Source organism: Astyanax mexicanus, chromosome 21 (assembly GCF_023375975.1).
Source record: "Astyanax mexicanus isolate ESR-SI-001 chromosome 21, AstMex3_surface, whole genome shotgun sequence".
Lineage (NCBI taxonomy): Eukaryota > Metazoa > Chordata > Actinopteri > Characiformes > Acestrorhamphidae > Astyanax > Astyanax mexicanus.
This window is the reverse complement of record NC_064428.1, coordinates 19,558,724-19,585,019: the sequence shown is the minus strand read 5'-3', so window position 1 is coordinate 19,585,019 and position 26,296 is coordinate 19,558,724. Positions and strand designations below refer to the sequence as shown.

Sequence of the window (26,296 nt, the reverse complement as noted above, 5' to 3'; positions counted from 1 at the left end):
GCTGTGAAATATTATACTGAAGCACCATCATTAGCACAGTAATATTAGACTGACTTAAGAATCATGTGGTTGTAGAATTGGACATGTGCACAATACTACAAAAGGGTGACGTCCTTTAAAGCACTGAGCTCCAGCAAGCTCCAAGAGGTTTCTGGAATGCGAGCTACCTGCACCTTCAGCTGCTGTGGGTTACCATTCAGATTCTTTACTCATAAACAAAAACACAAATAGCCACATCTGATAAGAAGTACTGTGTTTTGTTGGCATTAGATAAAGATAATGAAGACATTTTTTATGAGATATAAAACCTTGATGTCTTTAAACAGGGAGAGATATTTAAAGAGAGAGGTTTAAAGGCCCAAAGACACATCTTGGTCTGTATATGTACGTGATAACAATACTACAGGAAAAGTATACAACTGAAAGGAGGCTCTAGCACCCTGTTGAGCTGCCTCTAGCCTGGAAACAAGATGATATGGTTGGGCATGGAGATATACAGGTTCCGTAATGCCAAGCTCAGACGACACAACATTTTTGTCCCTCACAATGTTCACTATGTCAGATTAAGCAGTTATCTTCGTTTGGCATCGCGGGGGAGAAGCATAGAATCTGACAATCATGGCTACAGAAGCCCTTTGCGTGATGGAAGTGCTTTTGTGCTCAAAAAACAAAAAAATGGGGAGAAGCTCATTCCTGGGTGACTCAAATGGACATTACATGCTTTTTGTACTCCGGAGAGAACTTAGGTATGGTAAAGATGTAGCTACTTAGGTTTCAGTGCCTGTAAACAGAATATGTAATGGATGAAGTAGATTATTAGATGATAATTAGATTACTCTTCTGTTTCTCTGATCCAGCTGCAGAAGCACTGTGCCGCTTTCTTTTCCCGTGTTTACATCTGTGCGCCACAGAGTGCTCTGTCTTCCTATTGGTCAGAGTCAGGGAGCACGTCGCGGAGCATATCAAACTAGGCGATAAAATACAAAAAATTCTAAGATGCTAGTCTTTCCGTCGGACACTCCGACGGCGTCGCTCACGTCAAATTACTGAACTTTGACTGTGTCACACTACACGGACCTCTGTCGCTCGCGACACTGAAATTCGGATCCGACGCACGCAATGTGTTGGCGCCGACAAAATTGGGACAAAATCGGGCTAAATTCGTTTAGTCTGATCCGGGCATAACACAGTTAGCTACAGATGTTGCAGCTGGGCCTCTAGATCCTATAGATAGTGTTGCAATCTAGCAGAGACATTGCTGGGAAACCCTTGCTGTGTGTGGGTGAGTATTATCCTGCTGAAAAATACCATTGGAGTCCCTGGTACAAAAAGTAGCACATATGGCTACAGGATGTCATTCATATCACTACCTATTTATTTATTATGGCCCTATTTTTGCAATTTATAGCACATCAGTCAATCGCACAATAGCGCATCTTGATTTAGGGCATGTCAGTGTGAGTTTGATATCATGAGGACGCAAAAAATATGCCTTCCCCGGCTTAAATTTCACAAAATGCATGTACTAATTCTCTTAATTAGTCATGGGTGTGATATGGGTGTAACGTGAAATAAACCAATGAGTGTGCCAGTCGTCATTCCCTTTAAGAGCCAGATGTGCTGTGACTTTGGCGTGTTCGTATTTTAATAGCGTGGAGCTTTTGTGCGTCTCAGCAGAGGATACTGACATGCACGTTCACGCTGTGAAGGGACGCCAGTATCTCATTTAAGGGAACAGCTATGATATATTATTCTTTATTCTGTTTATTGTTGAGGTAAACGTCATGTTTGCGTTCTGCAGTGCATCTTCGTGTGTATGTTTAACGAGTGGTGATGTACACATGCTGAGGGTGCGTAGTGCACACGGTGCTTCTGCATGGTTAAGGCAGGATTGGGCGGCTTACACTTGGCTGTTGCCAGGCTTTAAATCAGTCAGTGGCACACCTGTATTTCCCTCTGACAAGATAGAAACACGGCATAAATTTACCTAAACCCACCTCACTTCCAGACCACCAAACCCATTGGTGCAAATATATTTCTAAACTGATGCTATTTAAACGGCATGGGCGCAAGGTGTGAAAACAGACTGTTGACGGGGTGTAAAATAGCAACAAGTACCGCATTGCACCTTGCGCAGGGTGTACAAAAGGACCCTATGTTTTTCCAACATGGATGTTCCAATAACACACATGACTAAAATATCCTTTAGCATAAAAATCTTGAATAAACCATTCTGATTAGCATTTAAATAGGTTTCTCTCTGTGAATTTATGTGACCGTGATGCTCCAGTTGGAGCTTCAGAGTCTGCAGCTTATCTCAGTGTAGCAGAAAGGTCAGCTGCCAGAAACACCGCTGCCACCAACAAAACACATCACCTTTCTAGAAGCCGCCAAAAGAAGAAAGACCTTCTTTAAAGGTACCCCAGAATGCATTCATTCTGTATTTTAAATATTTATTTATTATGTCTAAAGGCATGAGAAAAAAATATTTACGTATATGGGTATTTTATTTGCATTTTAGGAATGGAAAATATCATTCATGGAAATCAATCAGTATAACTGCAGTTCGAGAACATTGACAGGAAGTTCCCAGGAAGTTTAGTCTAAAAGCAGACCAAAAGATGCGTAAAGGAGTCTCCAACAATTTTAAAACTAAATTCCCCTTTTTCTTTTTTTTTGCTTTGCTGTATCAGGTCATGACAATATCTATATCCACTATCCGTAGATCCACTATAAATTCTTCAATGTATCAGACGGTGATTGAGGAAAATGTGAGATCATCTCTCTAAAGCTGAAGCAGATGTGGACCATGCAACATGACAAAGACTGGTAGATGGTTTTCTAATGGAGAAAATGTCTAAAAGAGGTTAATTCCTTAAGCGCTAAAGGGGAAAAAAACAGTTATTAGATACTTTTTCTCACAGGAATGTTGCATTTTAATTCTTAAAATGTAAACACTTTATTAAAAAACATATTTATTCAGTTGTATTTGTTTCATTATGTTGCCACCTATATTAGTATGGTTTAAATTAAGAGCTCAAGTGTCCATTTAGTTTATTAATATGTTCAAAAATGTTTTTTTATATATAGAATATAGTATATAATTCTTTGTATGTAGAAGGTAGTATATGCTATGGCCCTTTCAGGCCTTCCACCTGATTCCACAAACATTGCAAAATATATTTTCCAAAATCCACCTTTTTTCAACATTCATACTAGATTATAAGATTGCAACGTAAAAAAAGGTTGCCCTTGTGGTAGTGCAGGTGAGTATTAGGTAGTGGAAAGCAGGATTCGCCACAGGAAGAAGAGTCAAAATACCTCCAGGTCAATTTCAACACCAAGTGGATATTTACACCCGAAAATGACAACAACAACAAAAAAAGAAAAGAAAAACTGTACAAAAAAAAGAAATAAAACGGGTCAAATCTGACCATTACACAGGACTCTAAACTAGAAATTACTAGTTCTTTTACCCATTCACCCATATTGCCAACATTTCTGTTGCATACCAGGTGTTATTTCTTGTGTTTATCTAGTCTGTTACCGATCATTGCCTGCTTACGTTTTTTTTGTCTTTAGCTCAGCCCCTTTTGGATCTGTTGTTGTGGTTAGACTACTTTACTTTACTTTAATTTTGGCCATGCTCTGTTTATGGTTTACACCTGATCTCTGTTTATGTCTTTTATGGTCACTCTAGCCTCGTTACTTTTTGTGATGTTTGCTTCCCATGGTACACCTAATCTGGTTGTCATTAAATCTGCTTATCACTTGTACATCTGTGTGTGTAATCTGACAACGTGGTTTCAGGTACCCTTTTAACTTTTAACTCACAGCTGCAAAAAAGAAAAAGCCTGTAGAAAAAGAAAACGTCTTGCATTTTTGTAATGTTTATAATAACATGTGCCAGTATCATAATCCCAGTCACCAAATCACTCAATATTTAGATATAAAATAAAGATAAAGATTTAAATATTAATGTACTATTTATATATTTGATTCCGCACATTAATTATATGTCCACAGAGCAGGCTAAAAAAAGTAAGTAGAATTAGTAAAAAATAAGCTGCAGTAACCTCCTTATTTTTGTTTCATAATGAATCATATTTGTGCAGAGATTTTTTTCTTAAGTTTAAAGAAATTGATGTAAAATCCTTGATCTGTTGCAGATTTCTCTTTTTAACTTTTATGTGGTTAGTTGATCTACATTGTACTTTTGATTGGTTATGTTCAACTCCTTAACAAAAATTGTAAAAGGGCATGCGATTGTTTTCTATTCTGTTACCAATAAATGTTTTGTTAAATCTTTAATGATGCACCATATGCCACCAGATCACACACACACAACCAGCCAAACAACATATGTTGTTCATTTAATAAAAAGTACATCTTTTATGTACTTAAGTGTGTTTACATGTGGATTTTTAATAGTAATACTGTAGCATATTTCTGGCTCCATAACTTGACTTTTACTTGAGTAAATTGTTGATATTTGCATATTTTGACAGAAGCACAGTTTATTTATTTATGAAGGGGACAAAGTGGGGAGCTTTGTGCTGGGGATGCTACAAATGTTTTTTTTTTACACATTCACATTTACACACACTGACACTAAGCACACTGTGAATAAACTAAAGTACTATTTTACTGTAAATGTTACATTAGAGCAGTGCATGGGCGCAGATGGCACTGGGGACGCGCTCGAGATTTATAGTGACCTCATCCGAAATCTAGCATCTACAAGCATAAACGTTGGGGTTTTAATTTAATTAACTGTACGTTTGTGGAATTCTGTGTTCCACAATGCCCTCGTTTTTAAACTAGGAAGCCTTCAGTTCAGAGGTTACATTGTTCGGAGCTCCGTGTTCCAGTTCCAATTTAACGCACCTACTCAAGTCCGGGGTTCTAAGGAGCTGGTAACTGCCTGTAGACTACAGACACAGGCAGTTACCAGCTCCTTACGGTACGTGTCCACTGGCACTTTTTTCAACGCAATCCGCTGCGCTGGATCTCCTTGCTCGTTTTTGAATTAAAATGAAGCAACAGAAGTAGACAGTCAGTCATAAGTTTAATATTTTTATTTTTTTACCAACCTCACTGTAACCTATAGCTCTGTAAATCCATATTCTGCCGCTTTCAGCTTCTCTTCTGTGGTTGAAAGGCGCCTGTTCTGTGTGTGTGTGTGTGTGTGTAAGAGGCTTGTGTGTGTGTGTGAAGACGCAGCCTGCTCTTCCCTCATTGGCTGGACGCAGCCTGCTTTTCCCTGATTGGCTGGACTGGACACAGTGCGGCGGCCGGATTTATTTGAATAAAGTTGAGCCGGAGGGCGGAGCTGCGTTAAACGCAACGCAACCCGGCATGCACCGAGGCATGCTGCGGCTCTCTCCATTGATTTTATGTATGATGTTATTATGATGTTATTTTAGTAAGCAGTCGCTGTTAACTGAAATTATAAGATGTAAAATGTTAACATTGTCTTCCTTGTCTTGCCTAGGCTGTAGCAATGAAGAAACAAAAAACAATAACAATATTCTAAAGTTTATTGCAGCATATATATATATATATATATGTGATTTTACAGCTTGGTCCCCCCCAGTTCAAAATTTCCATCTGCGCCCCTGGAGCAGTGGTTCCCAACCTATGGGTCGCGACCCAACCTATGGGTCGCCAAAGATCCACGATGGGTCGCGAAGCCCTCTTGATTTTAAGGGGTTTAATTTTAATACTATATATAGTCTAGGGTAAGCAAAATTCGCCGCGCTGCGCTGCGCTGCGCTCTCTCTCTCTCTCTCTCTCTCTCTCTCTCTCTGGCGCGCGCGGGCGCTCTCTCCGGCAGCGCGGAGCTGAATTCAGCGCGAGGCTGAATATAATAATATAATAATATAAGATAAAACTCAGTTTAGTTAAATAAATGAAAATGAGTGAGGGCCTGTAAAGTTAATCAATTATTGTCCAATATTTGGACAGGTTGAGGATTTGGTGAGCTGTTTTACTGATTTGAAACTGAAACTGATATTATTCTTTTTTTTGTTGTTTGTTTTTATTTTATACAAATTATTTTTTATTCATTTTAAATAGTTGTATTATTTTATTGATCTAATTATTTTTTTCTTCATAAGATAAAAATTCCTTATGTTTTATGTATCAATTTTTCCTTTTTTACGTGTTTATTTTATTCATCTAATGTAAATGTCAGTTTTTATTTGTCATTTCTAACAGTGCAGTGTCCTCTAATGCCGTGGTTCCCAACCTTTTTCTTCAGGGACCCATATTTTTACCATTGTAAGCTTTGGTGACCCAACATACCCCCCCCCCCCCCCCAACCCAATTATACACTTACATCTTTTACATTTGGGGGGGGGGGGGGGGGGGTTTATGTTGGGTCACCAAAGCTTACAATGGTAAAAATATGGGTCCCTGAAGAAAAAGGTTGGGAACCACTGCATTAGAGGACACTGCACTGTGAAATGAGTAAGGGGGGGAACACCTGCTCTGTGTTCTTTAAGTTAAATAAAGAAGTTCCGCCACTGGCCAGTAGAGAGTGCAAAATCCACCTGTAATGCTAAAGCGAGTAAACTCTACCATGCATTTAGTCACATGCCCAAAGATTAAGGAACACTGCTTTAGTTGCTCCAGCAGTGCAGGTGTATACCTGATTATAGTGTTGATCAGGGTTGCCAGGTCTTCATAAGCTTAAACTAGCCCAAAATCTAAGGTCGACACAGATGTTTTGGCATTACACTTAAAACATCTGTTAATCGATACTATTCTAATTGATGGGGGGGGGGGGGGGGGTCTTCTCAGGGTGTAAGAGGAAACCAGAATGTAAAGGGGGAGGGGTATAAAGGGAAACCAGTCCAGCAAGACTTCTTTTTGAATCACATCCTACAGTAGACCTCCTCCTCACACTGACCTCTGTCCTCTTGCTGACCTGCCTCTATCTCCTTATTACAATTAAGTGTAAAACTCACTATTATCACCACTCTGTACTGTATGACCCCCATATGTATCTTTAGGATTTCCACAGTTTTCTACATTTTTTGGGCATAAGAGTAAATAAATACTGCATTTATGGCGTCATTTTACTGCCATTAGTCGAGAGCGAAGTTTTTTAATGCAATAGCCTATTTCATGCAGCCCTTACAGATTTTATTTGCTCACGTGTAAAATATAGGTGTGCTCTCACAAATTTACCATGCTCTCTCTCATATTAACTCTCCTCTTGTACGAATCTGTGCGCGCGCTCTCGGATATATCATCCTCGTGTGCTATCTGGCTGTTCTTAATGTTTTAAGATCGTGCGCGCGCGCTCAACTTTCCTGCTCGAGCGCGGAGCTTTTCACTGCAACAAAGCTGCCAAAAGTTTTCAGCCAATCAGACGTGGCAACAGGATTTGACCAATTAAATTCCTAATGCCGCTTGCTCTGCATTCTCATTGGTTGAAAAAAACCCTGTAACTTCTACACGATGGATGGTTTGGGTAAACAGCCTCAGGTAAAGTGATTTCTTACTGATATATGTATTCATATTAGTTTATACGATGTTCTGTGGAATAATTATAATGGTTTATATTAGATCTATTATTATATATATTATGGCATTACGAATGTGAAACAGATCTAGAGACTAACTGCCCAGATAGCCAGCGACTTTGGCCCGGAGTCGTTTCTAAGTCGGCACTGCTGGTTTAGAGTCGCAAGCAGAAAAATACTTCTGGCCCACAGCTGGCCCAGTGTCACTTTCTGAGTGTTCTACATCAGTGTCACTGAGCAGTCGTTTTGGTGCTGGTGAACGACTGTCGCACCTAACCTGTTGATTCTCTGAACACAGGTGTGTACTGGCTCAAATACGGCAGACGACCCTGTACCAGCACTGCACTAACAAAGTGGAAAACTGACTGTTCCCTACTGTTAGCACTTTTCTACCAAAGCTGACTTGTATATTTTCTTTTTATTTACAGTTATAGATGACTCCTGTCAGTAAGAATACTTACTCCCGCTGTTATGCTGCTCCTCACACACACACGCACGCACGCATGCACGCACACAAACACACACACACACACACAGCCTGTTATAGTACACACACACACACACACAGAGCCTGTTATAGTACACACACACCCACCCACAGAGCCTGTTATAGTACACACACACAAACACACACACACACACACAGAGCCTGTTATAGTACACACACACACACACACACACACACACACACACAGAGCCTGTTATAGTACTGCTACACGCACACACACACACACACACACACACACACACAGCCTGTTATAGTACACACACACACACACAGAGCCTGTTATAGTACACACACACACACCCACACACAGAGCCTGTTATAGTACACACACACACACACACACACACACACACACACACACACACACACACACACACACACACAGCCTGTTATAGTACACACACACACACACAGAGCCTGTTATAGTACTGCTACACGCACACACACGCACACACACGATCAGCATCCCTAGACCCCAAAACCCATACCTGTCAAGTTTTGGACTTAAAAATAAGGGATTTTTTCCGCCGCCCCAACAGCCCAAACGAGGGGAAAAAAAATATATATATATATATTTTATATATATATATTTTTTATTTAATAGATTTAAAATTGAAATTGAAGGGTGCACAAATTTACAAAAAGGACATGGATCAGATATATTCCATAAGTAAATAATAGTCCTAAGGGGCCTACACAATTAATAATCTTTCATTAATACTTCTTTCTATCGTTCAGTCCACTCCTGATCAGTTCAGTTAATTTCAGCCCTCTCCACATTTTCTCTCTCTCCAGCTCAACCATCTCTTCTACCCCTTCTAAATAATACATTACATTACATTATAATACATTACCACAATACTTGAGATTTAAACAAATTCTAACAAACCCTAAAACTAGCCCTGAACTAATAGAGTTTGGAAATGATAGTTATTGGCTGATCGGGCACATCAGGGCAGGGCATTATATATATATGTAGATTTTTCTCAAACCCTGAATATCTATCTAGCTAATTCTAAAGTTAAGCTAACTGAGTCACAAGCTGTATTTTATTAAACACACAGTGGGTTTAATTTATGTTTTGATTCAGAGAAGAGTCTTTTTAACCAGCTATCAGAAACAATCTCATCACAGTTTACATGGTTAATTACCTTTCTTTTAGAAAAATCTCCGTATATCCAGATTAGTTTTAACGACAGCTGCTCCGACTAGCTGCCTGATCTCACAGCGAGGGGAGGGGCGGGGCTTCCCGCACACTAAACTGCGCTCCGCAAAACCAGCTAGCTGATTGGCTGTTTCTCCTGAAAGGCGGGACTTTCTCCTTGAACCGGCACCACGATTGGTTAAGAGACACACAGCGGTCAGTGCATTGTCGCCTGTGGCCTATATATTTTTTTATTTAGTATAATACGGGAAATTTACGGGAAAATACTAATACGGGAGGACGGCGGGAAAGAGGAGTAAAATACGGTAGTTTCCCGGCCAAAACGGGAGACTTGACAGGTATGCCAAAACCAACCGTCGCGCACACCCCAAACGTGTGATCACGTTTAGAGTGTAAATGAATCTAGATGATATTTACCTTGGTGCCCGTGCGCATCAGCCCAGTTCAACCCGTGCGGTTTCTCGTAGCACTTGGCGCGCGGATTCCTCAAACATTACAACTGTCAGCTATACTGAAACCTTTGAAGTTTGTAGGTAGGTAGCAAACCTAACTAAGTATTACGTACCTTTTTTGAAATATAATTTATTTTGACTTAATAAATATTTTGGCCGTCAAATATGATTTATAACCCTATCTGTGTTGCCTCTTCAGTTAGCTAAGCTAGCTAACTTAGCAGCATATCAAGGTGATATTATCTGAAGCTAAATTATCTCAGAATGTAGCATTAAACACATTTCATGTTAATGTAAATGTTAATGTAGCTATAACAGTTACTAACAGACAACCAAAAAGTATGTTTTTACTTGAAATTCAAATTGTTAACTAGTGTACAAGGCCAGAACAGAAGTACTGTTTCGGTATTTACGTTAGCTAAGCTATAAACAGTTAGCTAACTAGGATAGAAACCAGCCAGTTTGCTAGCGTTAGCTTAAATGCTTTTACAAACATACATACTGTAAAAGCATTTAGGCTTGCTAGTTAACCAATTTGGTAGTTAGCTAGCGAATTGGTCTTTACTAGCTAACCTAAATGCTTCCACAGAACTTTTGTTTAGATGTTGTACATTAGCTAGCTAGTCAGCTAGGTTAACTTAGTGGTTGTGTGTCTCTACAAGTCACTGTGTAATGTTTGTTTTAGCTAGCTTTTTAGTTAAATAAAATGGTGCTGTGTCTGTGAGTTAATATAAAAAAATCTTTATTTGTATTGTTTATCCCAGAGTTCAGTAATACGTTCCTGCACACTCTGCTACTTCGTTAAAAGTGTATGTTATTAACTTAGCTAGCACATTTTTATATAAACACACTCACTACTACCAAATAAGCTTTAGTCAACATTTCTCTAATTTGTAAAATCACACTAGAAGTTGTTTGTGTATGCAGTATATTAGTATACTAGAGACAAAAATGTTTTACTTGAAAAAGTTTAAAATTAAATTACACACACACAGTTATCCTGTTAGACACAACAGGAGAATTTAACAACATTAAGTAAAATAGTGGAGCTTTTCAGAGCAATTAAATTATTCATGTTTTATATTGGCAAAAAAAGGAAATAGGAAAATCATAGATACATTTTATTATTGTCAGTAAATTAATATGTTTTAATGTTGCTGCCCCTACTTTCGCTTCTGCTGGTGCCCAATTTTCCAAGTACTTATTTCAAGAATGTGATGCTGAATTTAAAATGGTCATGTCATACAAAAGAAAAAATATAACAGCATTATATTTGTAAATATGACTGCAATAAACATATTTAACATTAAACTATTACTGTACTTTGATTAGTTGATAGTTGTATCTATAGAAACAAGCGTACAATTAAATATGTGTAGAGAAGGTATAACTTGCTTTTAGAGCCTACTCAGAAAATATAAATAAGAAAAACTATACTGGTGGGTGTGTAATGCTCTCAGGGAGTAAGATATAAATTTACTGAGGAGGAGACATCAATGAATTATTAAATTATCTTTATTTTAATTGTCTTTATATTATTTTAATCTTTATAATCAACACATTTTCCTTATAATTAATGTAGATGTATTTATATATTTAAGTATTACAGTATGGAGGACCAAAAATGACATACGTATAAATAAATAAATAAATAAATGCACATATAAATGTAGAAATAAATAAATGTTGAAATAAATAAATGAATAAATAAATAAATGTTGAAATAAATAAATACATATATAAATACACATAGAAATGAATAAATAAATAAATATATAAAAAATAAATACACGCATGAATAATTGTATAGGTAAATAAATAAATTAATAAATACATTTCAAATTTTTTATATTTAATTTTATTTATTCATTTATATGTGCATTTATTTATTTTTTCATTTATTTATTCATTCATTTATTTCAACATTTCTACATTTATTTATTGATTTATTGCCACATTTATTAATTTATTTATTTCTGTATTTCTGCATTTGTATGATAGTTAGGTAGGCGGTCCTATCCTCGCTCTAAAGCAGGATTGGTTTTTGAGCTGCAAAAGTTTTGGTTCTACTGCTTGTCACTACCCGATCTGTACCCCCTGCCCGATTTGTTCCGCGCATGCGCACGCATGCGCATTGCAAACTGAGCAGGGGCACAGATCAGGTAGGCAATGCCAAGTTGTGGTTCCGCTCACACTGTCGCAAACAGCTTGTAAAACGCGGTTTCAAAATGAAGGACTTACGTTTTTACAGAGCTCTGAAAGAGTACATTTTAAGTGGAACATTTACTCCACCATGCAACAAAAAAATGCGCAAGGAAATGCGGCGTGTGTCTGAAAACTTCATAGCAAAAGGTAAGTTAAAATCATATCATATTTTAGAAAGGTTTGCGTTAGCTGAGGAAGCGAAGTGTCCCGTTATGTGAACTAGTTAGTATAGCTAGGTTAACTATGCTAGCTAATTTAGCTCGGAGTATTTTATTATATCAATAAGTAATTAAATATGAAACGTGTTTTTTTTTTCGGCAGACAACCGATTGTTTTACACTGGACCAAATAAAACGTATATGAGACTAGTTGTTTGTACTGAGGAGGAAAAAAGGTCTGTTTTGATGGAGTGCCATAACTCCGGCACCGGCAACCACAACGGTGTACGAGGCACGAGAGACAGGGTGATTGCTGGATACTTCTGGCCTACCCTAATGAAAGATGTAACTGAGTGGGTATGTTGTGAAGTTATAACACAATTTCTTATTTATTTCCAGAGCGTAAAACTGCAACACAGTACATATAAATGTTTTATTTAGTATAAATATTACAGTATTATTCATACAAGGCTGAAGTTGGTTTGATATTCGCAGCTCCTGATTCGTTTGGTTGTATGTACACTACCTTCCATCACTTACTTTCTCCAGTTTTACTTTAACGTGCTGTTCTAGTGTAATTCATTCATTTACTAAGTAGAAAATATCTTAACTAGAGAATTAGCCTCATACTTTAAGAGAAAACCTGGCATTAGCCTGGCCAGAGCTAATTGTATACTGTATAATATTTATTTTAATTATTGAATATATAATTAACAATTTAATATATAATGAAAAAAATATTTAATAAAATTATATTTTAAAAACCTTTGTGAGCCATACTGCACAAAAAATGAATAAAAAGCTAATGTTCCAATGTGATTTCAAATAATTTTTTCATCTTGGGCCTGACCAAATACACATGATATGAAATTGAAGTCTCCTATGTTAAGGAAAACCTAGAATTAGCCTGGCCCGAGCTGATTTTATACTGTAAAATGAATTAGCAACATGACATACGAGCCATAATGCACCAAAAATTGAATATTAAGCTGACGTTCCAGTATGATTTTGAAGGACTTTTTCATTTTGGACCAGAACAAATAAACATGAGATGAAGAGTTCTAGTATTCACAAAATCGCACTGGAATCACTGGCTTTATATTCATTAATTTTTGTGCATTATAGCTTGTATGCCATGTTGCCAGTTCGTTTTAAAGTATAAAGTATTTCAGGTTCTTCTTAAAGTAGAAGACTAAAACTCATTATATCATGTGTATTTGGCATGGCCCAAGATTAAATATCCTTCAAAATCGTACTGGACCATCAGCTTATATTAAATTTTTGCTGCATTATGGCTGTGTATGCTATGTTGCTAATTCATTTTACAGTATAAAATCAGCTCGGGCCAGGCTAATTCTAGGTTTTCCTTAAAATAGGAGACTAGAATTTCATATCATTTATCAGTATCAGTATTTGGTCTGGCCCAAGATGAAAAAAATCTTAAAATCACACTGGATTTTTTTTTTGAGCGCAACGGCTTTTAAAATATTATTGTATTTTTTAAATTATATATAAAATTTATTAATTTAATATTCAGTAATTAAAATAAATATTTTACAGTTAACAGTTAGCTCTGGCCAGGCTAATGCCAGGTTTTCCCTTAAGGTAGGAGGCTAATTCTCTATTTAAGATGTTTTCTACTTAGGAAATGAATGAATTACACTAGAACAGAAAATAAGTGGAAGGTCGTGTATATAAAATTGCATTTTATAACATAATGTATATTTACATAGTTAATAAACAGCTGTACTGCTTTTCTTCATTATAGCTCCTTCAGTGTTGATATGTGAGGTGTTAAATATAATATTCGGAACAGTTTGTGAACGCTCCCTTTAGTTCACGGTGGTTCAGTGAAGCGGCAGCTGCGAATATCAAACCAACTTCAGCCTCATATTATTTATTCAGTAGAAACAAAAGAAATCTTTCATAGATAGTTACCAAGATTCTGATTTTGTATAAAAATAGTGTAACAAAAACAAAGTAATGTAACGACAAATATTATTGTGCACGAAATTATATAGCACACCCCTTGTTCTAATATGTATTTATGATATGCATTTTATTTTACTTTTTGTACATGTTTAGACACTGTCCCAACTTAATTCTTCTTTTTTTTGTTTTTTTTTAGGTGAAGTGTTGTCGCCGCTGCCAACTAAATGACCCCATGAAGACGGGGACACCAGTGTTACATTCTATTAAGGTATTCCAAATTCTGTTTTGTTTAATAGAGAAAATAAATGTTTTGAAAGGTAATGGAAAATATGTGTTTAGGTGAAGGCTGCATGGGAGGTGATTGGCCTGGATTTAATTGGCCCACTGCGAGAAACTGGTCAAAAAAACAAGTATGTGTTGACCATGACTGATTTATATACAAAGTGGGTTGTTGCTGAGCCACTGCAAAATAAGACTGCAACTGAAGTGTCAGCAGCCATCATAAAGACACTCTACTTGTTCGGCATGGTCAAGAAAATTATTACTGACCAAGGGAGAGAGTTTGTTAATGAGGTAAAAGTCTAGTATAATGTGAATTCTTAACATTGATATTTATCTTAATTAGCACACATGTTTTTCTGACATTCTGCTATGCACACTGTATTTCCTTTTTGATGATTTGCACACAGCTGAATGAAAACATCTTTGCAACTCTGAAAATCAAACATGCTGTCTCAAGTGCCTACCACCCTCAGACAAATGGGCAGGTAATTTTCAACATAATTTTATTTGACATTTCCCTGTAATGTAAAAAAAAATTAGGAAATGTTTTAATTGTTGTTGTTTTATATATATATATAGGATGAGCGAACAAATCAAAATGTCAAACGTGTATTGCGGAAGTATGTAAATGAAAGCCATAATGATTGGGACATCCATTTACCTGCAGTTGTGTATGGTATTAACACTGCTAAGCAAGTGGGTATTCATTATACATTCATTAGGGTCGATATATAATGTAATCGATATATAATGTTTTATTTCTGATAACTTAATTTGTTTTTAACCAGTCTTCAACCAGGCACACCCCGTATTTCTTATTCTTCCATCGGCACCCTCATTTGCCAGAGGTTATGAACGCCTGTCCCATGGGAGAAGACTTTAAAATTGCTGACCCAGAAGATGATCTTGACACCCGAGTAAATGAAATGAAAATTTTAAATGAGAAGGTTAGGTCCAAATTCATGTAGTCTGACCACAGAAGTTTTGTTTAATTCAATGGCATGTAGTAAAGTGTAATTTTTTTTTTCTTCAGGTGCTTAGCAACATTGAAAATGCGCAGAAAAGACAACAAAAGTCTTACAGGAACCGTAAGAGAAAGCTAATGAGCACAATCAGTCCTGGCGATGAGGTCTTGATTTCTCAAGATTTCAATATAAAACAGAGAAAAGACACCCTTGCTGACCGCCACAAAGGTCCTTTCACTGTGGATAGTATCTCTAAAAAGGGTGTGGCATCAGTGGTGAAAGATAATGGGACTCGATGTTGCATCAATGTCTCACGGCTAAGGCCTTTCTACAGGTTGGAAAGTAAGAGCTAAGTAGTGTTTTTTTTGTAATGGTTGACATGTAAGGTGTATATTGTAAAGTTTATTTTATTAATATTAGACTTAATTTTTTTTATTGTCTCTTCAGATCATGGAGCAGTTCCATGTGTGTCACTTCAGGACCATGAGTATGGTACACCTGATGAAGCAACAGACCATCCTTATGCTTTTTCTGGAGAGAAATGGGAAAAAGACTTGGGTCCTCTCCAGGAAAAACTGGTAGGGGATGATTCCACCTAGCCCATTCCAAATTTCACTCTCCTTCACACACTGTTAGACACTACCAATAATTTTTTGCAATCGTATATTCAGACCATCTCTCACATACTTACACTCTCACACCATTCTCACCCCCCCTCCCTTGCTAACTCTTTTAATTGCAGTTGAAATATGTCCTGGACAAAAGCCTTCCAGCAGCAGAATTGATTGTTAAAGATGACAATATCTGTCTTACACGTGAGGACTTGTGGAGTCTTGGGTTAAATCAGTGCATGGAGTCTACTGTAAGTATATTCATGTTGCAGCATGCTTGCTCAAAGGCACAGAAATAGTTTTTTTTGTGTGTAATTTATGCCTTTATTTTGTTTTATTACGTCTAGATTGGGAATGCATGTTTTAAGATCATCAGAGAAGCTGCTCAAAAACATGTAATTAATTACAGAAGCTCAAACATTGTTATTTTGTATACTTCTTCATGGGTACTTGTATACATTTGCTAATCTTGTTGTGTTGTAAATAGGGGAAAGATGTTTACATTGCTGACATGTATGTGGTTCCCACATGGAAAACGATGAATGTGGACCCACTCTCAAGTTTACCGGTAAAGTGAAGTTAAACACACACACAGACAGACAGTTGCACATTAATGCAATGATTTCTGTACAATGCACAGTAGTTGAATGGTTGCATTTTCTTTCTCTACACCAGAACAATCTGTGTTCCAAGGATGCGATTTTGTTCCCTGCATGGAGTATGCAACAGAATCAACTGGATCACTATTTGCTATGTGTTGAGTTACAGTTTCAAAAAATAGATATTCAGATTTTTAGAATGAAGTTTGTTGATTAGCTTATCATTTTGAAATATGTCCATTGCAGGTTTTACTGGTTGTGGAGAGAGAGATCATTTTTCTAGATTCTGTACTCCCTGGTGGTTTTGGAGATGACTCGTACAAAACGATATTTAGGTTAAGAGAGAGTAAAAAGTTGCCCTTGTTCAGTGGCTTTTACCAATAATATTTTACGCAAGAGCCATGTTCTGTGGCTGCTGATTTACACAAAAGCCTTGTTCTATGGCTGATGATTTACAAAAAGCCTTGTTCTATGGCTGATGATTTACAAAAAGCCTTGTTCTATGGCTGAAAATTAACAAAAAGCCTTGTTCTATGGCTGATGATTTATAAAAAGCCTTGTTCTATGGCTGAAAATGAACAAAAAGCCTTGTTCTATGGCTGATGATTTACAAAAAGCCTTGTTCTATGGCTGAAAATTAACAAAAAGCCTTGTTATATGGCTAATGATTTACAAAAAGCCTTGTTCTATGGCTGATGATTTACAAAAAGCCTTGTTCTATGGCTGCTTATTTATAGCTTTGTTCTTTTGTTTTATGTTTACGCAGAAGCCTTGTTCGATGGCTGTAGGATTAGGTCTCATTTTATGAAACTAGACCATGGAGAACAATTGTATGACTATAGGTTTCAGTAAGTGTGTGTCCATAATTAATTTTTTTTCCCATTTTATGTGCAGACATATTGCAGGCCAGATTGACCCAAGACCCTGGACAGAGAAGACCGGCAGAAGTTTTGATGTAAAGCCTTTTCTTTATTTTCTTACTGGGTTATATAAAACTCTGGACATCAGTTGGCTTAAATGTAATGTAAGACTATAGATGTTTTCTTTTGAAGAGAATTTTCTACTGTGATTTTGGGAAACTGAGCCATGACTAGCCCACCAGTTGATACTTTTTGCTATATTCATTCGTCTTCTTTCCACCATACATTCTTTCTTGTCCAGACCTAGGGACTTTCTGTCTATTTTACACAATTTGAAACAATCTCTATCTTCAGCACATCTACTTCATGTATTAATGGCTTTTGGCAGTAACTCAGTAAGGGGGAACCTAAGCTTACTTTAGTGAAGCACTTGTCTACATCTGTTTCTATTGGTTCAACACCTTTACTTAACAGTAATATTTAATATTTTGTTTCCAGCACTTCCCTCAACAAACTTCTGGGAACTACTGTGGCATCCTTATACTCATTGTAAGCATCCTTTTAAGTTGTGATAAGCAGCATTTTGAGTTATTGGGTATAATAGAGAGATTTTTTTACAGTATGCCCTCTGTATTTGCACCAATACCCCATTTATCTTCACAGAGGTAAGTTGCATCTATTAATATAGAAAAAATATTTCAAACCCCACCCCAATTGTCTGATCATTGTTATATATGTTTTAGATATGTTTTAATCCGCCAGTGGTGGTGCATCCTACTGATGGAAAGATTTCAGATTGAAGGGTAAGGCCACTCTGCTAAAGTATTCATGCCTTTTCTGCATTTTATTTCATTTGATTACCTGCTGATTAAGTTTTTTGATTCAACAGACATGGCCAGAGGTTTGCTTTCTGGACTGACAAGGCTAGCAGGCTATTGCAAGGGACCCTTCAGCCACTTTTTAGGGTATCTAGGTCAATCACTTCAGACATTCCACCTCATGTGCAAACCATGGTCAACCGCACAGCCCAAGAAAAGAAGCTGGTAGACTTTGCTGTACAAGACCATGGAGTCCGGCAACATTTGTTGGTATGTTTGTCACACATTAACAATGTTTGTTATTTACAATTTGCACATTGTTTTACCATTACAGTGTTATAAGCAAATAAGCAAAAGGCCTTATAATTCATGCTTGTTGTCACCATGTGTTGGGGGACTTTTTTTTTTTTTTAATGTGGATTTACAGTCCAAAACTTTTAACATAAACTACTTTTGACATTCAACTAGAAATGTTAAATGTTTGCTCATGTTTTGATGAAGTGCTTTTGGCACTTTGCCTTTTGACCTAAGGGTGTACTCTGTGGAAAAGAGCCTTCGAAGTGGCTCAGCAGAATCCAGAAGGGATCATCTCTACGGGTGCCAGTGTACCTGGACTCGGAGGAAGAACAGGACTCCCTATTTTTCTATCTTCAGGATGTCCTGAAATCTGCACCAGTAGAATTCCACATTGAGGATCAAGTGCAGTTCATTTTGGATGTTTTGTTCCCAGAGGTAAGGTTACTAGGTATGCAGTAAATATCTATTAACAATGTTAAATAGCCTGTTGTGACTTAAGTTACATAAAAATTTTAATCAAATGTATCTTTTTTTAAAATCCAATAGAGTAGTACTGTGAGACCATGATAACCACAATACATTTTCTCAGACAGTTATTGGGTCATTTTCAGCAGTGACACTAACGCTAATGCTGGAGTTTTTAAACACCTCAGTTTCACTTGCTTGACCTGAATAGTCCACCGGCGGTGGACATCCAGTGAGCATTGATGAAGGACTAGAGTATTGACAGCACCAACTATGCAGCAACAGACTCAGAGCTTCTATCTGACTTTACATATACACTGTGGTGCAGATAGGTAGGAGTGTCTAATAGAATGAGAGACAATAAATGGACACAGTGTTTAAAAACTCCAGCAGCACTGATATATCTGATCCACTCACTGTACCAGCACAACATGCACCTCATACACCACCACCATTGCTAATCACTTCTAATCACTGCACTGCAGTGCTGAATCTTTATAATGCAGTTTTATAATTTATATTTAATTTTTTTAACCCTTTTGTTAGTGCATCACCCAAGCCATGTCTACACTACAGGGAATAACTATACAAGAGGCTGAAGAGTTGTTTCTTTCAGGTCCTAACTACAGCAGAAGGTAAAAACAGTTACCTGTGTTTGAAATATCTGTATGAATGTTTATTTATTGTGACTACCATTTTAATTGGGTGGGTGGTTGCGTGTTTGTGTCGGGGTACTTTGAGTTGGGGAGGGTGGGTTTTTGTGTTGTGGTGGGTGTTTGTGTCGGGGGGGTTGGGTGTGTTGGGGTGAGGTGGGGTGGGAGTGGGGTGAGGTGGGGTGTGTTGAGGTGGGGTGGGGTGTGTTGGGGTGAGGTGGGAGTGGGGCGGGGTAAGGTGGGAGTGGGGCGGGGTGAGGTGGGGTGAGGTAGGGTGGGAGTGGCTGGGTGGTTGTTTGTTGAGAGGGATGTTTTTCTTTTGTTTTGCTTTTTGCTCTCATGCTTTCTCTGAGAAGAAAATAAACTGGTATTTTGATAAATGTGTTGTACCTTATTTTTAATGGTTAGTAGCATATTGATACAGGACCACATTTAGAGACATGGTATTTGGTTCCCATTTCTAAACATTCTGCTGTGTATTTTAAGCAAAAATAAATGTTTTTTATTAATAAACTCTTTGTTAGCTTGAGGAATACTACAAATGGTCAAAGACCACACCACCACCCCATATAATGGATATAACCCAAACAGGTTTGTTATAATGGTAAACAAATTAAATTTTTTAAATGCCTCATACACCCTGTAATACTAAATTTGACAAAGCATAAAATGCACAGTTTATATATCAACTGCTCAAGAACAAAGAACATTATTTTCTAGTTGATGTTTGTATTTTACTTATTTATATCTCCCAGTCTATCTAGATTACAGAAAGATAAACTGCTAGTTAGCCTATGCGAATTATTGTGTTCTGGCTCTATTTATTTATGAATTTATTCATTCATTAATTCATGGTAAGCATTATAAATTGATACTTGAGCATGTAGATGTTAATCTTATCGCTAAAGGTGTAATTAAGTTAATAAAATGTGAAGTAGTTTACAGACTTGGCATATGTAAAAAAAAAAACACCACATACATACATTTTAATAGATTATTTTGTTTGATTTTCGAAATATATTTAGTTTAAACACCTATCAGTCTATCTATAATTCAGAAAACGGAAGTTAAGCTTGAGCAGCGACCTCACAGAGCCGAAAACTGTTGATGCATGCGCACAATGGCTGGTGTAACAGCCGTGGCTACCTGATCTGTGCCCCTGCTCAGTTCAATGCGTGCGCATGCGCGGAACAAATCGGGCAGGGGGTACAGATCGGGTAGTGACACTGCTCCTGCCTTGGCCTGCAGCGGCGACATTTTTAAGCTGTTGACCCTCATTCATTTTCAGCAGTTGTTACTGCAGTAGGGGTTATAGCCGCGATGTTGCTGTGCCGTCCCTTTTGTTCTGTCTCACTGATACCGGAAGTACAGGACGGTGGAGATAAATAAATAAATGAAGAAATGTGGAAATAAATAAATAAATAAATGTAGAAATGTTGAAATAAATAAATGAATGAATAAATAAGTGTTGAAATAAATAAATGAATAAATGTTGAAATAAATAAATGAATGAATAAATAAATAAATGCACATATAAGTAAATATATAAATAAGTATATAAATAAATAAGAAATGTATTAATTTATTTATTTACCTATGCAAATATGCATTCATTCATTCATTTATATGTGCATTTATTTATATATTTATTTATTTATTCATTTATTCATGTATATATTTATTATTTCTACATTTATATTTGCATTTATTTATTTATACTTATGTCATTTTTGGTCCTCCATAGTACAGCTCAAACACACACACACAAAAACCTATACAGTATGTGTGTATATGTACAGTACTGTGAAAATGTTTTAGGCCGATGCAAATTTCTTAAAACCAATCATCTCAATATTAAGTTGAGTTAATATTGAGTTTTACTTGGCAAAGGTACCACGTATTAAAACAGATACAAATAAAAATAAATACGGTAAAAAGTAACAAGAAGTCCACAGGTGCCAAACCTTTGTTTGGGCGAACCTATTAAACCAATGTTTTTCATAGTACAAAGTAGGGCTGTGAATCTTTGGGAATCCCAAAATTCGATTCAAAATTGATTCTTGGGGTCACAATTAAATTTTTTCCTGATTCTTTCAAATCAGTTGGATTTCTTTTTCTTCATCCTCCATACTTTAGCGGCGCAACAACAAACACTGTAACACAACACTACATGCCCCTCTGTAGCCTAATAGGGAGAGGCAGTAAGAGCACTGTCGTGGGGAGCTTTTTAACTGTACCGCGGAGCTCAGCTAGTTAAAGAAACAGTCCGGGGTCTCCGTTCTCGTATTTGGTCTTCATAATGCATGCATAATGTTGTTACCCCTGTCTTAACTTTTGGAACATGTTACAGGCATCAAATTCAAAATGAGTGAATATTTGCAACATTAAATTTCTTGTGTTTGTAGTGTATTCAATTGAATGAGTTAAAAAGAATTTGCAAATTGTAATCTGTTTCTGTTTTCTTTTTTTCCCTTTATTTTTTAAATATGTAAACTTTATGAATTAAACGTAAATTTAATATAAATCTTTGTTTTATGTCTTTCTTTGAGCTTCCAGACAAAGTTTTTCTCTCATTAACACTAATTGAGTAAACAGAATACTCTATTTAAACCAATGGTAAATTCCTTATTAGTGTTCCTATAATAATATATAATAATCATATTGATGTACTGATGTACAAAGTGGTTATTTACATAAATTTTATGTACAAATAGCTTGTAGCTTGTAGTAGTAGGAATAACATTGTAGGTTCCTGAACCTCCTAGTTCTTAGAAAACAAATTCACCAACAGTAAAAGACAAAGTACCTTCAGTTACAAAAGTTTTGCTTAACTTGTGTTGGGCACTGGACCAAGTTCTGTGGCAGGATCTCAGCCAGCTTCAAGAACAGTCAGAAACCAGTGTAGGCCCAGTCCTGGTCCTACGTTCAAAAAGACACTGGGCCGAGTCCGGTGACCGACTCTCAGCCAGCTTCGAGGAGTCAGAAACCGAATAAGGCCCAGACTTGGTCCTGCGTTCAAAAAGACACTGGACCGAGTCCGGTGACCGACTCTCAGCCAGCTTCGAGGAGTCAGAAACCGAATAAGGCCCAGACCTGGTCCTACGTTCAAAAATACACTGGGCCGAGTCCGGTGGCCGGTTCTGGGCCACCTTTGAGGACAGTCAGAAACCAGCTAAGGCCCAGTACTGGGCCAGCACTCGGTGGCTATCTGGGTGTTACCTAACTAATATAGCCGATCTGCCGTGTTAGAATGCCGGTGTTCCGAAATTCATTCCAGCTCTATTGAGACTGGCCATCTAGCTCTGAGCTGATAATGCAATAGTAAAAACAATACATTATTTTTTTTAAATCTAATTTGGAGTTTACTCCTTGCTTACGATAATTTTAAGCAAGGAGGTTATATTTTATTATTTCAGACCACCATGTTTCAGCTATTAATGTAAAAAATATATTTTAGTTAAGTTTCATCCAGTGAGAATGCAGAGCAAGCGGCTTTATGAATTTAATTGGTCAAATCCTGTTGCCATCTCTGATTGGCTGGAGACTTTTGGCAGCTTTCTTGCAGTGAAAAGCTCTGAACTCGAGCAGGCAACGCTCCGCAAGCACACAGAGGGTAGTTGAGCGCGCGCGCAAACTCTCAAAACATTAAGAACAGCCAGATAGGACACGAGCACGATATATTCGAGAGCGCGCGAGGAGAGTTAATCTGAGAGCATGGTAAATTTGTGTGAGCACACCTATATTTTACAGGTGCGCAAATAAAATCCGTGAGCGCTGCATGAAATAAGCTCTTGCATTCAAAAACTTCGCTCTCGACTACTGGCAGTGTTGAATCAATGTTTGTGGTTTGATTGAGCGCGCTGTTTCGGGGGAGGAGTCAATAAAGACGTTCTTTAAATAGTTAGTTTATTTTTGCTTTGGGAAGCTCTTCGGAAAACCGGGAACTGGCTCGGGAACTGGCTCCTTCTTTTCTCACGTCATGCGTTACTTAGTTCGTTGTTCGCTAAGATTGATCGTTTTCAGGAAACCCACCCCTGTTCCACTCTAATACTCGTTGATATTTTAAGTTTAATTCTCCTAATAGTCTGTTTGTCACCACAGCAGCATTTAAGGTGGAATGGTAAATTTGAACAATCTAACATCTTCATGTGAGTGATTTCCTAAAGAAAATAAAGTGTATTTAAGAAAGCTAGATAGCAGATACATACACGTAATGTTGTGTAAATCAAGTGAACCCAGTTAAGGCAATCCGGAATATCTCATAAAATCTGATGTACTGAGCCTTTATTAAGACAATTTTAACCACAAATCAAACACATTCTGCAGCCATTGTTTGAGTGAATACAAAGGCCTGAGTTCAGCTTCTGGATCATCTGTATTGAACAAATGCAAATTACACTTCTGTCCCTTGTGTTTTTGATTATATTAGTTTAATTAAGACTAAAGTAGAGAGGTTAAATGGGGTTAACATAATAGTTTGGGGGGGAGTGGTCAAGGCTTAATTAGAATTATATAATCAAATACACAAGGCAGAGAAGCATTCTTTTCCATACATGTGGTCCAGAAGCTGGACTCAGGCCTTTGTATAACTTTCAAACTAACCTTTGCAGCAGAATGTGTTTGATTTGTGCCTGAAATATCTGCAGTAAAGGCTCAGTACATCAGAGTCCAAGTCTGATGTGCAAATCTGAGATTTTCCTTATTGCCTTAACTGGGTTTATTTGCATGTTGGCAAGACTTCAGTGCCCATTGCTGTTCTTGTATAATCAAAAAAAGAAAGCTGAGTGAACTCCATCCCTGTCACCAGCATAGTTCATCTCCTTGCCAACAGTTTCCCAATGAAAAACATCTTTAAGATTCAGAGCAAAAAATCTCCTTTGTCCTTTCATGAAGAAAGTGTCTGAGTGTAACAAAGAGAGACAAAGAACCTGGAAAAGAAAGCCTGTGTGTCACATCCTGGTCTCGTCTCGTGTCTGTGTGTCTTCCCCACGTGACCTGTGCTCCCCTGTGTCTCCTGTCTTAGTACTTTTCCACCTATGTCTCATTTGTAGCTCCGCCCCTTCCCCAGGTGTTTCTAATTATAGTGTTTCCTGTTTCTTTAAATAGCCCTCGTCTACCACTTTGTCTCGGTCGGTCTTTGCACTAACCCCTGTTGTTTGTCTCTCCGTGTCTCTTTGTGATTTCAGCCTTAGCCTTAGCCCTAGCCCTAGTTCCTTGTTTACATCTTCTTGTTTCTTGTTCCCTTTAGTTCCCTGCTTAGTTTATTTATCCCTGTCTAGTTTAGCCTCTTGTTAGTTTTCCTTGTATATATCCCTGCCTTGTTTAGTATTGTATTTATTCAGTCCCTTGTTTGTTTCTTTGTTTATTTACTCCCAGTTTATTTTGCTGTTTATTATCTTTTTTTTTTTTTTTTTTTTGGCCCAACCACCACCCCCCCTCTTCGAAGGACAATTAATACTTTATTTTTATTTTTTTATTTTATTTATTATTATTATTATTATTATTATTATTATTATTTATTTATTTATTTATTTTTTATTATTTTTTATATATATATATATATATTTATATATATTTTGTGTGGATATAGTTGTGGGAGTTCAGGGTTGGAAGGATCGGAGTGTGAGGTACAGGAGGGGGGTACAAGAAGAAGAAAAAGAAAAGAGAAAAAAAAAAACTAAACAAAAAACAAAAAAATAATAATAAAATTAAATAAACATAAAATAAACAAACATACATATATACACATACTCACATATCTAACTATACATATGCTTATACATATACACACATACATAAATATACATACATATTAATACATACACATAAATACATACACACACACGCACAGTTACTTCTATTCTATTGTTTTTTGCAAAAATATGTCATGTGTTACGGATTATGTCATGAAATGCCTACCACAATGGAGGCAAGAAACCGCCACCATGCCCCTGCGATCCAGAGGCAGATAGGGAAGAACCCAGTGGAACCAGACCATCCACAGCCCATTAGGAGCCCAGAAGACCCGCGGCCACACATCCCGATGGTAACCATGCGCACACCCCAGATGAGGACAGGGGAGACTCCAGACAAAGCCCCCATGGCAAAGAGCAAGAGTCCAGAGAGCCAAAGGAAGCGAGCAGCCCACCCCCCCGGCAGGCCAGCACCCCCTGCACGAGCCGAGCATGCGCCCCCCGAGATCCCAAGCACCCGGGAACAGCCCGACACCCGGCAGGCCCCAAACACCAAGGGGGCCCAAGCCACCCCCAGGCCACAGCCACCAAGGGGGCGGGCCAGAGACCACATTAGGGCATCCGGCCACGCACCCAGGGACCCACGGACGCCCACCCCCCCAGGAACGGCAGTGACGATCGGCGGAGAGCAGCGTGGAGCGGTAGGGGGGGCAAAAACCCGCCCTCCGCAACCATGTCCCACAGGTGTCCATGCTCAGTCAGCCCCAAACCCAGGACCAACTGTTCACGCACACATGCACATTCACACACCCGTCACACACACATCCGTCACACATACACCCGTCGCACACGTGCACATTCACTCACAGACCAGTCACACACACCAGTCACACACACATAACATACATAAACACCTAATGCGGGCATGCGGGCACCAGTACCGAGCCAGCGGCAACCTAGGGAAGCAGCCAACCCGGCCCCGAACCACCACCCGACCCACACCCCAGGCAGGGTGCACGAAACCAGGGTGTGAGAAGACCTGACCCCCCTCCTCCCCCCACCCAGCATGTTGCATATATACATATGAATGTGTATAATGAG

The 26,296-nt window shown here is 37.9% G+C and overlaps 1 protein-coding gene and 1 long non-coding RNA gene across 2 annotated transcripts in view; one reads left to right on the top strand and one right to left on the bottom strand.

The window, feature by feature from the left end:
* The window catches only part of tmem39a (transmembrane protein 39A), a 149,511-nt gene extending 123,485 nt beyond the window's left edge, over positions 1 to 26,026 (bottom strand). Inside the window, exon 1 of the mRNA XM_049470157.1 lies at positions 26,017 to 26,026. The gene's annotated coding sequence lies outside the window, so the exon portion shown is untranslated. The remainder of the gene's footprint in view (positions 1 to 26,016) is intronic.
* On the top strand, positions 14,314 to 14,921 carry LOC125785959 (uncharacterized). Its single transcript, XR_007428226.1, has 3 exons — positions 14,314 to 14,525; positions 14,642 to 14,719; positions 14,814 to 14,921. It is a non-coding gene; the product is annotated as an uncharacterized LOC125785959 (long non-coding RNA).
* Positions 26,027 to 26,296: the final 270 nt, after the last annotated feature.